Source organism: Rhinoraja longicauda, chromosome 11, assembly GCF_053455715.1.
Source record: "Rhinoraja longicauda isolate Sanriku21f chromosome 11, sRhiLon1.1, whole genome shotgun sequence".
Classification (NCBI taxonomy): Eukaryota; Metazoa; Chordata; class Chondrichthyes; order Rajiformes; family Arhynchobatidae; genus Rhinoraja; species Rhinoraja longicauda.
Window position 1 is genome coordinate 38208241 of NC_135963.1, and position 14194 is coordinate 38222434.

The window sequence follows — 14194 nt, forward strand, 5'->3', positions numbered from 1 at the left end:
ATCCATCAGCAGCTCGCTGATAAAATCTGGGACAATCCTGGAAAGGAACTGCAGATGCTGGTTTACTGAAAAAGACTCAAAGTGCTGGAATAATTCAGCGGGTCAGGCAGTAAATCTCTGGAGCACATGGATAGGTGATGTTTCGGATTGGGACCCTGAAAATAATGAGTTAATTCAAGGGAAATTTGAGACCTCATCATTTAACCACAAAAACAGTCATAAACGCTCCCTGGAGATGACTTGAATCTGACAAGGGAGAAAAGGTAAGAAAAGTCAAACACTTCATGTCACATGAGCTTGATTTTCCACAGCTTTACAGTTGATGTTCAGTTTTCAATTCAGATCAATAAATTTGAAAAATAACACAAGATCATCCATGGACAATGGATTTGCATGAAAATCAACCATACAGGCAAAGTAGGCAAGACAGAATACTTGGAAAGATTGAAGCAGGTGAAGTGTATTGACAGAAGCTGGAATAGCAACACGACATGGCACCAAGTTCTGTGACACGAGTGACACGTGAGGAGTCACAAAGGAGGGAAACACCCACCATCCAAAAAGAACTCACTGTCACTTTTGACCATGCTCTCTGTTACCAACAGAAAATTTTGATCATTCTATTAAAATATGTCAAAGTCATTGGGTAATGAAAAATTCTTAGATATGGTGCATCCAACATGTTCTTGAATCTGAAAAATATGATCCCACCTTTCCCCTCGCTATTTCTTCACCATTCAGCTTCATTTCTTTGACATTCATAAAACGTCTTTTCTGAAATTTCCCAGAATGAGGAGATTCGGCATGTCTCCAGTGACTCTTACAAACTTCTACAGATGCTCCATAGAAGCCAAACTGTAGGGTTGCATCACAGCTTGGTTGCAGAACAGCTCTGTCCAAGACTGCAAGAAATTGCAGAGTTGCAGATGTAGCCCAGTCCATCACACAGACCAGACTCCCCACCACCTGACTCCATCCGCACTTCATACTGCCGCAGAAAGGCAGCCAATATAATCAAAGGCTTGTCCCACCCCGGTCATTCCTTCCACTTCCTGTTCCTGTCTGGCAGAAGGTGCAGAAGCTTAAAACTGCTTCTTCCCCTCCATTATCAAGCTTCTGAACAGTTCTTCTGAACAGTACTGTCCAATCACCTCAATGTCATTGCGGACATTAGACTTTGCCTATGGAACTGATGCTCTTTCATGCTGAGAACTATATTTTGAACTCTGTACCTTCCTTTTTGATCTATCTACTGTACTTGAGTTTGAACTGATTGTATTTATGCATAGTATTATCTGATCTTTTTGCAGAGCAGGTAAAACAAAACTGCTTTAATAAAAAACAGACCTTACTGTTCAGATTAATTTATGCTCGGTAGCTTTATCAGATACTGTGAGATACAAGCTACCTGGGTCTGATAACTTTTTCGATGGCTATCATTTTCTCAAAAGCTTGTCTCCCACTTCTTCCGTTACTTCACCAGTTCCTCAATCCCACCTTTCCATCCAAAAAAATCATGCAAAATAAAGTATCACCGATCCTGAAGAAGGGTCCAGACCTCAGACATCACCTAACCAAGTTCTTTAAGGATGCCGCCTGACCAATGAGTTACTCCAGCATGTTGTGTCTTTCCTTGGTAAACTAGCACCTGCAGTTCCTTGTTTCGACATGAAAAATTTGCTTCCTCATTCTCCAATGTTCTCTCATATTCAGGAAATGGTACCCTTCGTCTTTTAGTCAATTAATGAATACATGAGGATTCATCAGTGTGTTGTAAATAGATACTATTTTTAATATATTCTAGGCCTGTGCAGTGATGCCATAAGATATGTGACAGGGCACTACATCAAGCAGTGCTGATGCATCACTGGTTGACAAGAACAAAGACAAGAAGTGCCTCACAGGAGAGTTCAGCACAATTACTTTAGTGTCATATAGTGCTTCGTGCATAGTACTGCCACCTCTAGGTCAGAAATATGTGAATCTAAGTCCCACTGCGAAAACTAGACCACAAAATCTAGGAGATGTGTTTATGCAGATTTGAGGGGACAGGCACTGTAACGTCTAAACGTGCCTTCTTTCAAATGAGGTGTTGAACCAGGATTAGTTTAGTTTAATTCAGTTTAGAGATAAAGCGCGGAAACAGGCCCTTTGGCCCACCGAGTCCACGCTGACCAGAGAACCCTGCACATTAACACAATCCTACATGCACTGAACACCATTTACAATTTTATCAAGCCAATAAACCGAGAAACCTGTACGTCTTTGGAGTGTGGGATGAAGCCACAGCTCCCGAAGAAAACCCACGCAGGTCACAGGGAGAACGTACAAATTCTGTATAGACAGCACCCATAACCAGGATTGAACCTGGGTCTGTGGCACTGTAAGGCGGCAACTCTACTGCTGCGCCACCATGCCACCCTGCTCCCTTGGGTGGATTTAATAGATTTTGAGGAGATTGTGCAGTGAAGCAACAAATGGAGACACAAAAGGCAGCAGATGCTGTAATCATGAGTAAAACTACAACATCTACAGACTTTAGTGTCTCTACTTAATTAACTGTAAAGCTTTTGGGACATTGTAGGATCACAAAAGAATTATAGAAATATAAGCCATTCTTTCTATTTTAATTTGAATAATGACAAAAATAAGTGATATTTTAAATTAAAATGTTTTCCATTTTACATAGGTTAAAGAATCAAGCACTAATGATCAAACATGAAACCCAATAAAATCCATGGTTACTCACATTTGATTCCCTTAATAAGCAGAGAACCAGGATAATATGAACACTCCCCAAATGGGTTCATACCTGCTGAAGTCTGACCCATGTTTTCAAGTGCATATCATGCCCCCATTTAGTCCAGCCAAAGATTATAATTGAAACAATGTTTATTAAGTGCTGTGCTGTTTTATAGGGTAAAGGCATCTGGTATGTGTTCTCGTTTCCTGCAAGGCTCCTGCCCAACTACACAGCTACATCCAAGTAGACAGGAGGAAGCTGAAATTTGGCCATAAGGTCGAAGGCTGGCCTGTTTAAGCAGTCTGCAAGGCACTCGTGTGGAGCCCTCCTGGAGATTTCGTGCCAGATAACCCAGGGGAACGGTGACAAAGGCTGGGGAAACCAATTCTGAACACGTTATGGAAGGACGAGCACAGTGAAGTGTCAGGTCGTGAAGCCCATTGTCATTTTCTGCTTGAAAATGAAAATGGAGATATCACGACCGTGTGCCTTGTCAATAAGCAACACCCTTCGATAGACACAAAATGCTGGTGCACCTCAGTGTGTCACACCATTTCTGGCAAAAATGGACAGGTGCTATTTCAGGTCAGGACCCTTCTTCAGACTGATTGTAGGGGGGAGGAACTGGAAGCAAGAAAATACAAGATTGCCTATTTGTGAACTGCTCTGTACAAATCATTTAATGATCCTAGGTTAAAGTCTTAGTCTGCATGCAGAAGAGAGAGAGAGCATAGGAAACTAGGGTTATCAGTATTGATGCAAGTTATCCCTTTCCTGGTGAAGGGGTGAATAAAACATATCAGCTTTTCTTGATCACTATCCCAAGATACTTGGGTGAACACAAACACTAGGTAAGAGTGCGATATATAATCCAGGGCACAAGTTTGTTTTTATGTTAAGTTTGGAATGTGACTGTCATGTTCAGCTTCTATTGCCCATTCCTAAATGCCCTGAGAAGATGGTGAAAAGTCACCATCTTGAAACATTGCAGTGCTCCCAGGGACGTCACCCTCACAATGATGTTGGTAGAGTGTTCCAGAATTTAGACTCAATTACGATGAAGGAGCCGCAAACATTTTTTTTTAACCAGGATGGTGTGCAAACTTAAAAGGAAATTACACAGGGCTGCCCTTGCCCTTTTTTAAAGTAAACGTTATGGAGCGTACTTAGTCACGGCTAGTCACTCTCACTTCACCTCTGCCATTCAACCTATCTGGTCGCTATTTGGACCAGGGTGAAGTCTGAACCCAAGCTGACATTGGTGAGCAAGTTACTGGTGATGAAGTGCCAGTCGATAACACTGTTGATTCCACCTTACCTCACATTGCTGATGATCGAGCGTATGGTAATTGGATGGTAATTACTAGATTACATTTGTCCTACTTATTTACAAATCCAACCAATCTGCCAAGGTGTCACACAGGTGCCAGAGTTTTACCTGTACTGAAAATATGAATTGGCTGAAAATATGAACTGGATTCTGTGATCGTGGGATCTCAGAAGCAATCCAGAGTTCAACATTACAGTCAAACACAAAGTCCTGGAGTAACACAGCAGATTTGGCAGCATCTGTGGGGGGGGATGGATCGGCATTTTGTGTCTATCGAAGGGTGTTGCTTAATGACAAAGCACACGGTCGTGATATCTCCATTTTCATTTTCAAGCAGAAAATGGCAATGGGCTTCACGACCTGACACTTCACTTCCTCCAGTGTGCTCGTCCTTCCATAATGTGTTCAGAATTGGTTTCCCCAGCCTTTGTCACCGTTCCCCTGGGTTATCTGGCCTCCCGAGTTACTCCAGCACTTTGTTCTTTTTGCTCAAGGTTCCAGCACCTGCAGATCCGCGTGTCTCTACATTGCAGTAGATCTGGTCCACTATGCGCATGTCATGCACAAAGTAAATCCATTACTTTGATGGATTATCTGAAGGAAACTTTGGATGATATGAAACAACATCACTCCATAATTAGGCTAGATCAGTTGAATGATAGTCATGACAAAAAAGAACACATCTGCTTCAATCCTGAAGACTTAAATAGGGCTACTAAATGATAATTTTAACAATGATTGAAGATGCACCAACAGAGTTCTTAAATCTTTATGTGACTCAATATCCAAAATGGGTCTTGAACATTTGTCACATCTCTTTCAGATAGATATTTTTGGAAGCATCTTATTTGGGATCAGCTGAGCTGTAAGCTTTCCAACTAAGGATGCGTAAGTTGGCGAGTGAAAGAATAGAGGTGTTTTTATTGCTAGTTTTGAAGAAATATTCTAAATATTGATCTGAGAGTAGGATTAATACCTGTAAAAGCCTTTTCATGCCAATGCATTATTGCCAAAATTAAATTCACAAACAAGAAAATAAATTTTGTGGAGTCTTTGTAATGAAAGAAAGGACTTGGTTCAGCTACAAACAGAGATAAAGCTCTTTGGAGATGCATATCTTAAACTGATGTTGTAAGAATCCAATGGCTGTTTGGATATGCTTCATTTTAACAAAATAATTTTATCTTGCTTCCATCAAACAAAATAACATTTCTCAGAGATTTAATGCAGAAAGGTGTGGGGTATTTCTAGAGAGAACTGTAAGAATTTGCATCAGAGTGGCCTCATGTCATGGCTCACAGTGCTTAATCCCAAGGGAAAAGAGAGCATCCATTCTGATGCATCTCAGCCAGAGAAGCAATAACATAAAATGAATGACCAGTCCCATGTAGCAAAGGCATTAGCAGCTATGGAGACAAGATAGACATTGATCACATGAAAAAATATGTTGTAATCATGTCCACTTTTAATAAGCTTGCAGTTTACACATCTACTTGGAACGCAGTGAACATTGAAACTGTCACCATCTGTCAGAATCAATCTGTCCATTTACAAATCCCAAAATGGCGCTTCTAAAATACTTCAACAATGTAGCTGAAACATCACAAAAGTGTCAGAAGGTATCCAAGCAGAAAGTGAAAAATGTTCTTATCAAATAAAACCAATCAGAACATACCTGCGTTTTTTTTACATGTAATCAGGAAGAAATTGATCTTTATGAATTACTTTTAGTTGGAAGCACGTCAGCAGAAACTTTATTAAGTTTTTAATGAGTAAACTGGTTGAGAACAACTGCACAGTATTCAGCAAGAATGGTCTGCAATAAAGTTGGTGCCTGAAATCCTGCAGCCCTATCTCATGTCATCAACTTATTCAATACACATCATCATAGAAAGCTGTATCCATGGGTGATACAGAATATCAGGAGCAAATTAAGATATGTTTGGCACAATGCTCTCTAAGAAAGAAACAAAGTCTTGCTCCAAGATCGGAAAGGATCTTAGTGAGCTATTGTATCTATATACTGCTCATTGTTTCTGCCTAATGTAGTAAATTACTGATGTAGCAGATATCATTTACAAAATGCACTGTCCTGAGTGAACCTCAAAGGGTACAGTATATGCAAGATTTGGGAAACTGTAATCCTTGTAATGGATTCTGGTCTATAGCTTGTACTCAGAATCTTGCAGTGCATGAGATTGAGACATTTGATATCACCTTTTCACTTTGCTTAGTTAATAGCAATACAGAGAGCATCATTAAGACCATTAGATTACTTTCTACAAACAGCAGGAACATTCAATTATGCAACCCAGTCAGTCACAGTGTTGGTGTTTAATTATCCAGGAAATATGGATTTGTAGGACTGAAGGTGCAATTCCTTCATTGATTACTTAACCAAAGATATCTTTTTTTTAATTTTCAGGAGAGGCTATGCAGCATTTATTAATAGTCTTTAAGGAGGCTGTGGTGATCCACTTTCTTAAACCCCTGCAGTCCTTCCAGTGAATGTATTTTCACTGTTGTTGGGTAGGGTGTTCCACTGACCCAGCAACTATGGAGGAGCATTGATACATTTCCAAGTTAGGTTGGTGCAGGTGGTGGTAATCCAATGCGTCTGCTATCTTGTCCTTCTTGGCAGTGGTAATCATTGGTTTGGCAAGTGCTATCAGTGCAGTCCGAGTGAATAACTGTAATCCATTTTGTAGATGGTGCACACTGTGATCACCATGCACTGGTGATGTAGGGAATTCATTTATGGAGTGGTTGTTGGGATGCCAATCAATAGGGTTTTTTTCCCTGAATGACATTAATCTTCTATGATTTGTTGGCATTGCACTCATTCAGACAAGGGGAGAGCATTCCATTATACTCCCCATCAGGAGTAGTTGGTTAGTCTTCCTCGTTTGAAGTGGTCATCAACTGATGCTTTTAACATGATTGAACAGCAGTGGAAATGTGAGCTGCTTCAAGAAATATTTTCCAGTGATGGTACAGGTAAAAGTTGGAGTTTGGAAAATGAGTGTGTGGGTCCTAAGTCACAATGTGCCGTTGAAACTCATCACATTGGACTCCACGTCAATTGAACTTTACTCAGCTGTCTGCATATAAAACCTAAGAATAAGGATTTTTCGAAACACAAATCCCCAGCAATATTCAGAACTGTATAATACACATTATAATAACTCAACCCATGCCTAAAACTTAGAGTTGTTGCCACAGAAGTATCTGCCTGTGATGGTCAATATGCTTCACAGAAAAAAAAAAATGTCACTGTATGTATGTATGCATGTGACAATAAACCATCATTGAGATTGCCCTGGCAATCAAAGTGGTTGTTAAAATAGTGCTGTAGCGACCATAGAGAATGGTCCAGGTCGTCGAACCCTCGGATTGGCCAGCGAGGTCACGTGGGAACGCGACCATGGGGATTGGTCCAGGGAACGACATCGCTGATTGGCCAGCGATGTCAGGTGCGCGTTTGGCGCCCGTTTTAGTCAGTTCGGCGAAGTCTTCAAGGAAGACAGTAAGTTTGTATTGGTTGTCCTGTACCTTGTTGTTTAACTCTGTATTCGTGTATTGCGGCTGCAATAAACTTCGTCTACAACTAACAAGTTTCGGACTCGCCATATTGGTGACCCCGACGTGATCTGGACGATCACCGACTGAGCAGGAACCCGACGCCTCGTTGACGATGACCGAGCAGGGCACACCGGAGTCAAGCGCGGCAGGCGTTCATCTTCCGTTATTTTGGACGTACGCACCGCAAGCTTGGTTTATCCACGCCGAGGCTCAATTCCATATAAAGAAGGTGTCGGACGAATCCACGAAGTACTTCTACCTCGTCAGCGCTCTATCGCTGGACACAACCAAGCGCGTGATGCGGTTCATCGTAAATTCACCTGCGGAAGACAAGTACGAGGCCATGAAGAAGGTATTACTGCGAACCTTCGGGTTGAATAAGCATGGTGGTGCGGCAAAACTTCTGCACCTACCGGATCTTGGAGACCAACTGCCTTCCGTCCTCATGGCCGAAATGATGATGCTAGCCGGTGAGCATATGGATTGCCCGATGTTTGAACAGGCATTCCGCGAGAAACTTCCCGAGGATGTCCGACTGCTGCTTACGGATTGTTCTTTTAAGGACCCCGAAGCATATGCAGCGAAAGCGGACGCGCTCATAGCGGCAAAAAACAAAGCAAGTGGTTCAATCAACAAAGTCTCAACATTGGTGACCACGCCACAGCGACGGCAAGATGGCGCCACGTCTCCCGCCAATTCTCCGAAAGCCCGCCAAAAAGATCCGCACAAGCGCGGCTGGTGCTATTATCACCTACGATGGGGTAACGAATCCCGCAACTGTCGTTTGCCTTGTACCTTCGCGGGAAATGCCTCGGCCGATCGTACATAGGGGCAGTTACGATTGGCCAGAACCGGCGCCTCTATGTCCATGATCGATTCACGGACACAGAATTTTTGGTAGACACGGGAGCCATCGTCAGCATAGTGCCGCCGACCGACCTCGAAACCAGATCGGGTAAGACAGGTCCCACCCTCATCGCGGTTAATGGCAGCCCAATTCGCACTTTCGGTACACGGAAGATGTCCCTTGTGTTAGGCCTCCGCACGTACGAATGGCCATTCATCATAGCCGACGTCAAACAAGCGATCCTGGGCGCAGATTTTCTCTGGGCTTTTTCACTGGTTCCTGATGTCCGCGGTAACGACCTCCGACCCTCCGCCGAAGATGAGCAAGTCGCTCCGACAATCGCCTCCTCGCCCAGCCCTACTGTCCAGGCCGTCGTCGCGGCCCCCGACTCGTATGCTGCGATTCTGGCAGAGTTCCCAGAGCTGCTCATCCAACGTTTTGACGCACCTTCGGCTAAGCACGGTGTGGTCCATCACATCCGCACCGAAGGCCCTCCCGTTTTCGCTCGGGCCAGGAGACTACCGCCAGACAAACTGGTGGTGGCAAGAGCGGAGTTCAGGAAGATGGAGGAAATGGGAATTGTCCGTCAGTCTGACAGCCCGTGGGCCTCGCCGTTACACATGGTCTCCAAGGCATCTGGGGGGTGGATGCCATGTGGCGATTATCGGCGTCTCAATGCTGTCACCACGGCTGATCGCTACCCCATACCGCACCTACAGGACTTTTCATCTGGGCTGGAAGGAGCGGTGGTGTTTTCCAAAATCGATTTGGTGCGAGGATACCATCAGATTCCGGTGCGACCGGAGGACATACAAAAAACTGCAACTATTACTCCGTTCGGGTTGTTTGAATGGTTGCGTATGCCTTTCGGTTTAAAGAACGCGGCACAGGCTTTCCAGCGACTGATGGACCGCGTGGGCCGGGGTTTACCCTTTTTGTTTATTTATTTAGACGACATCCTGGTAGCCAGCCCCTCAGTGCAGGAACACCAGGCCCATTTGCGGACCGTGTTCCAGCGGCTCCAAGACCACGGGCTCATTATCCAACCCTCCAAATGTCAATTCGGCCTGCCTGCCCTCGATTTTCTAGGGCACAGAATTACTCCTGCCGGCGCCGCCCCTTTGCCCGAGAAGGTGGAAGCTATCCGGGCTTTTCCCAGGCCCACCACAGTAAAAGGGCTGCAGGAGTTCGTAGGCATGGTTAATTTCTACCATAGGTTCGTTCCGGCAGCGGCGCGAGTCCTGCGCCCGCTTTTCCAATGCCTTGCAGGGAATCCGGTAGAGTTGTTGTGGTCCCCGACCGCAGAGTCGGCTTTTACGGCAGCTAAGGCAGCCTTGGCAGACGCCACCATGTTGGTCCATCCGAGCCCCTCCGCCCCCACGGCCCTGACGGTTGACGCCTCTGACGTGGCGGTGGGTGGGGTTCTGGAGCAGCAGGTCGGTGGCCGTTGGCAGCCTTTAGCGTTTTTCAGCCGGCAACTAAATTCGGCCGAGCTGAAATATAGCGCATTTGACCGAGAGCTTCTAGCTCTCTATTTAGCTGTCCGTCATTTCAGGTATTTCCTCGAGGGCCTCCCATTCGTGGCATTTACGGACCACAAGCCATTAACATTTGCTTTTTTGAAATTGTCTGACCCATGGTCGGCCCGCCAGCAGCGGCACCTGACTGCTATCTCCGAATTTACCACAGATGTCCGTCATATCGCGGGTAAGCTTAATGCCGTTGCTGACGCCCTGTCTAGACCTGCTTTTCCCCCTATTTCGGCGGTGGACTGCGAAGTGGATCCCCAGGAGCTCGCGGAGGCACAGCTCCTAGCGGATACCGTTTCGGCTTACCAGTCCACCACTTCGGGATTGAAGTTGGCCCAGGTAGCTTGTGGGTCGGAGGGCACGAAAGTCTGGTGCGATGTTTCTCTTCCTCGTCCCAGGCCGGTAGTACCGCCCTCCCTTCAGCGCCGGGTTTTCGATGCCATTCATGGGCTGGCGCACCCGTCCATCCGCTCCACCTCTGCCTTGGTAGCAGCGAGGTTTGTCTGGCATGGCCTGCGGAAACAGGTAGCGGGGTGGGCACGTTCCTGCGTGCCCTGTCAGACCGCTAAAGTCCAGCGCCACGTCCAGCCCCCCGTACAGAATTTCGAGGTCCCGGCTTTTCGTTTTTTCCACATCCACGTGGATTTGGTCGGGCCTTTGCCTTCCTCCCGGGGCTACACCCACCTCCTCACGGTGGTGGATCGGTTCACCCGGTGGCCAGAGGCTTTCCCATTGTTTGATATCTCGTCAGCGTCTTGTGCTAGGGCTTTGGCCCTTCATTGGGTAGCTCGTTTCGGGGTCCCGGCAGTTATTACAACTGACAGAGGGCCACAGTTCACTTCGTCCCTCTGGGCCGCGCTGGCGGAACTGTACGGGTCCAAGTTACAACCCACAACTGCATATCACCCCCAGGCAAATGGACTCGTAGAAAGGTTCCACCGCCAACTTAAGGCGTCCCTCAGTGCAAGGCTTGAAGGCCCGGACTGGGTAGACCAACTCCCTTGGGTTCTTTTGGGCATCCGGACTGCTCCTAAGCCAGATCTCGGTGCGTCGTCCGCAGAGCTAGTATATGGCTCGACACTTCGATTACCCGGAGATCTGTTTCCGGACCCTTCAGCCCTGCTCCCTACAGTCCCATCAGCGTTAGCATCTCTCCGGGAACGGGTGGGCTCCCTGGCTCCAGTGCCGACTTCACGTCATGGGGGTCCCAGGGTACATGAACCGTCTTCCCTGAAGGACTGTGAGTTTGTTTTTCTGCGTAAAGATGCCCATCGCGCCCCGTTGCAGAAGGTCTATCAAGGGCCGTTCCGGGTTTTACGTAAGGGAACGGCTACTTTCACCTTAGACATGGGCGGCAAGAGTGAACTCGTCTCGGTGTCCCGGCTCAAACCTGCCCATTTGGACCCGGATCAACCAGTCCTGGTCGGTCAAACCCCTAGGAGAGGCCGACCTCCGTTAGTTCCGCCCAGTCCAGAAACCCCCGTTCCGACAGTTCCTCCAGGACCCCCCGTTTCGGCAGTTCCTCCAGAACCCCCCGTGCCGGTAGTTCCTCCAGAACCTCTCGTTCCGGCTGTTCCTCCAAGTCCGGAACCTCCGGCTCCGGTGGTTCAGGCTGTCCCTCTCCGTACTCGTTATGGTCGCGAAATCCGGCTCCCAGCTAGGTTCCGCACCTCGGGTTCTGGGGGGGGTCATGTAGCGACCATAGAGAATGGTCCAGGTCGTCGAACCCTCGGATTGGCCAGCGAGGTCACGTGGGAACGCGACCATGGGGATTGGTCCAGGGAACGACATCGCTGATTGGCCAGCGATGTCAGGTGCGCGTTTGGCGCCCGTTTTAGTCAGTTCGGCGAAGTCTTCAAGGAAGACAGTAAGTTTGTATTGGTTGTCCTGTAACTTGTTGTTTAACTCTGTATTCGTGTATTGCGGCTGCAATAAACTTCGTCTACAACTAACAAGTTTCGGACTCGCCATAGTGCTGTGGATGAACTGAAAGTGAAATTCAAATGTTAGGAGAAACGAAAAATGTAGGAAAATTCTGAATTTGAAGAACACATGGGGGTGGCATGGTGGTGTCGCGGTAGAGCTGCTGCCTTACAGCACCAGAGACCCAGGTTCAATCTTGACTACAGGTGCTGTCTGTCTGGACATTCTCCCCATGACCTGCGTTGGTTTTCTCTGGGATCTCCGATTTCCGCCCACACTTCAAAGACATACAGGTTTGTGGGTTCATTAGCTTTGGTAAAATTGTAAACTGCCCCTAGTGTGTATATGATAGCACTAGTGTGCGAGGATCACTCGCCTGCGCGGAATCGGTAGGCCGAAGGGGGAAGTCCAGAACCAGGGGTCACAGCTTAAGGATAAGGGGGAAGTCTTTTAGGACCGAGATGAGAAAACATTTCTTCACACAGAGAGTGGTGAGTCTGTGGAATTCTCTGCCACAGAAGGTAGTTGGGGCCAGTTCATTGGCTATATTTAAGAGGGAGCTAGATGTGGCCCTTGTGGCTAAAGGGATCAGGGGGTATGGAGAGAAGGCAGGTACAGTTTACTGAGCTGGATGATCAGCCATGATCATATTGAATGGCGGTGCAGGCTCGAAGGGCTGAATGGCCTACTCCTGCACCTATTTGCTATGTTTCTATGTTTCTATGTAACCTAAACACACTCGGTTTCCCCTCATCCTAAGGAGATTCTGGATGCCCCCTAAAAAGATTGAGCCGCATTTTAAATATTGTCCTTGCCTAAATAGTGACAAAGCAAAAATACTGAGCTCTTGTCGTCTGACACGCACTTTTGATACCAAATATATCTGGCCTATAAGATTACTTTTTCTGGAACCAAAACAACACATTTCCACCATCCTGCCTCCCGCAATTTGGCTTTTCCAAGAATTGCTTGACTCTATTCAAACAGGTTTGCAAGGAATGTTGAGGCATCTCTCGTCCCAACTGCCAATTTATCCACTGTGCACAGAAAGGGAATGAGTATACACTTCCCTGAGCTTCTTACAGTGATGAATGCATTAGTGCTCCAGATGTTTGCAATTTTTTCAGCCAAGACCATTAATTCTTGAAGGTCCATCTACAGAAGCTCAATCTCCAGCTGATGAATTACAGTTAAGATTGTAACTTTAGGCGCCAATCCTGTATTAACTCAAGGAAAATCTATTATTTTTCCCATCTGCAATGTCTGGTTAATATCTTTTCAATGTTTATCATGTCCACTATCACAAACAATATCTTCAATACAAAGAGCCAATAAACTCTTCCTCCTAAAGTAGTACCATGTACATAGAACAGTACAGGCAGCACAGGGCACAGCAGTATAGTTGCTGCCTTACAGTGCCAGTGACCAGGGTTCGTTCTTGACTACGAGTGCTGTCTGTACTGAGTCTGTACGTTCTCCCTGTGACCTTGTGGGTTTTCTCAGGCTTCCTCCCACGCTCCAAAGAAGTATAGGTTGTTCGGTAAGTTGTAAAATTATCCCCAGTGTGTAGGATAATGTTAATGTATGGGGTGATCGCTGGTTGGTGCGGACTCGGTGGGCTGAAGGGCCTGTTTCTGCACTGTATCTCTAAAGTCTAAAAAGTACAGCACAGGAAAGGGCCCTTCGGCCCACAATGTCTGTGCAGAACACATTGCTCAGCTGAACTGATCTCATCTGCCTGTAAGTGATCTATATGCCTTCATTCCCTGCAAATCCACGCGCCTATTTAAGAGCTTCTTACATGCAACTATCGTTTCTGCCTCCACCACCACCCCTGGCAACGCCAATACCACCCTCTGTGTAGAAAACCTGCCCGCATATCTCCATTATATTTCCCCCCCCCTCACCTTGTAGTTGTACACTCTTGTTGTTGGACCCTGGAAAAAAGGGTGGAAATGTAAATTATTTCTCCAGAGTATATCGGTGCTTGTGCCTACGAGTTAGGATTCGGGAATTCAGAAATAATGTTGGTTGCCTCAATATCACCACTGCTGCACAGTAACTCTTTGATTCATCGACTGATTGAAAGGTACAGCATGGAACCAGCCCTTATGCCCCCCCCGAGTTCACACCTACCATTGATCACCATTCATACTACTACATTATCCCGCTTTTTCATCCATTCCCAAGACACTAAGGACAATTTGTAGCCAGCTAACTGGCTAGCCTATGAATCGACA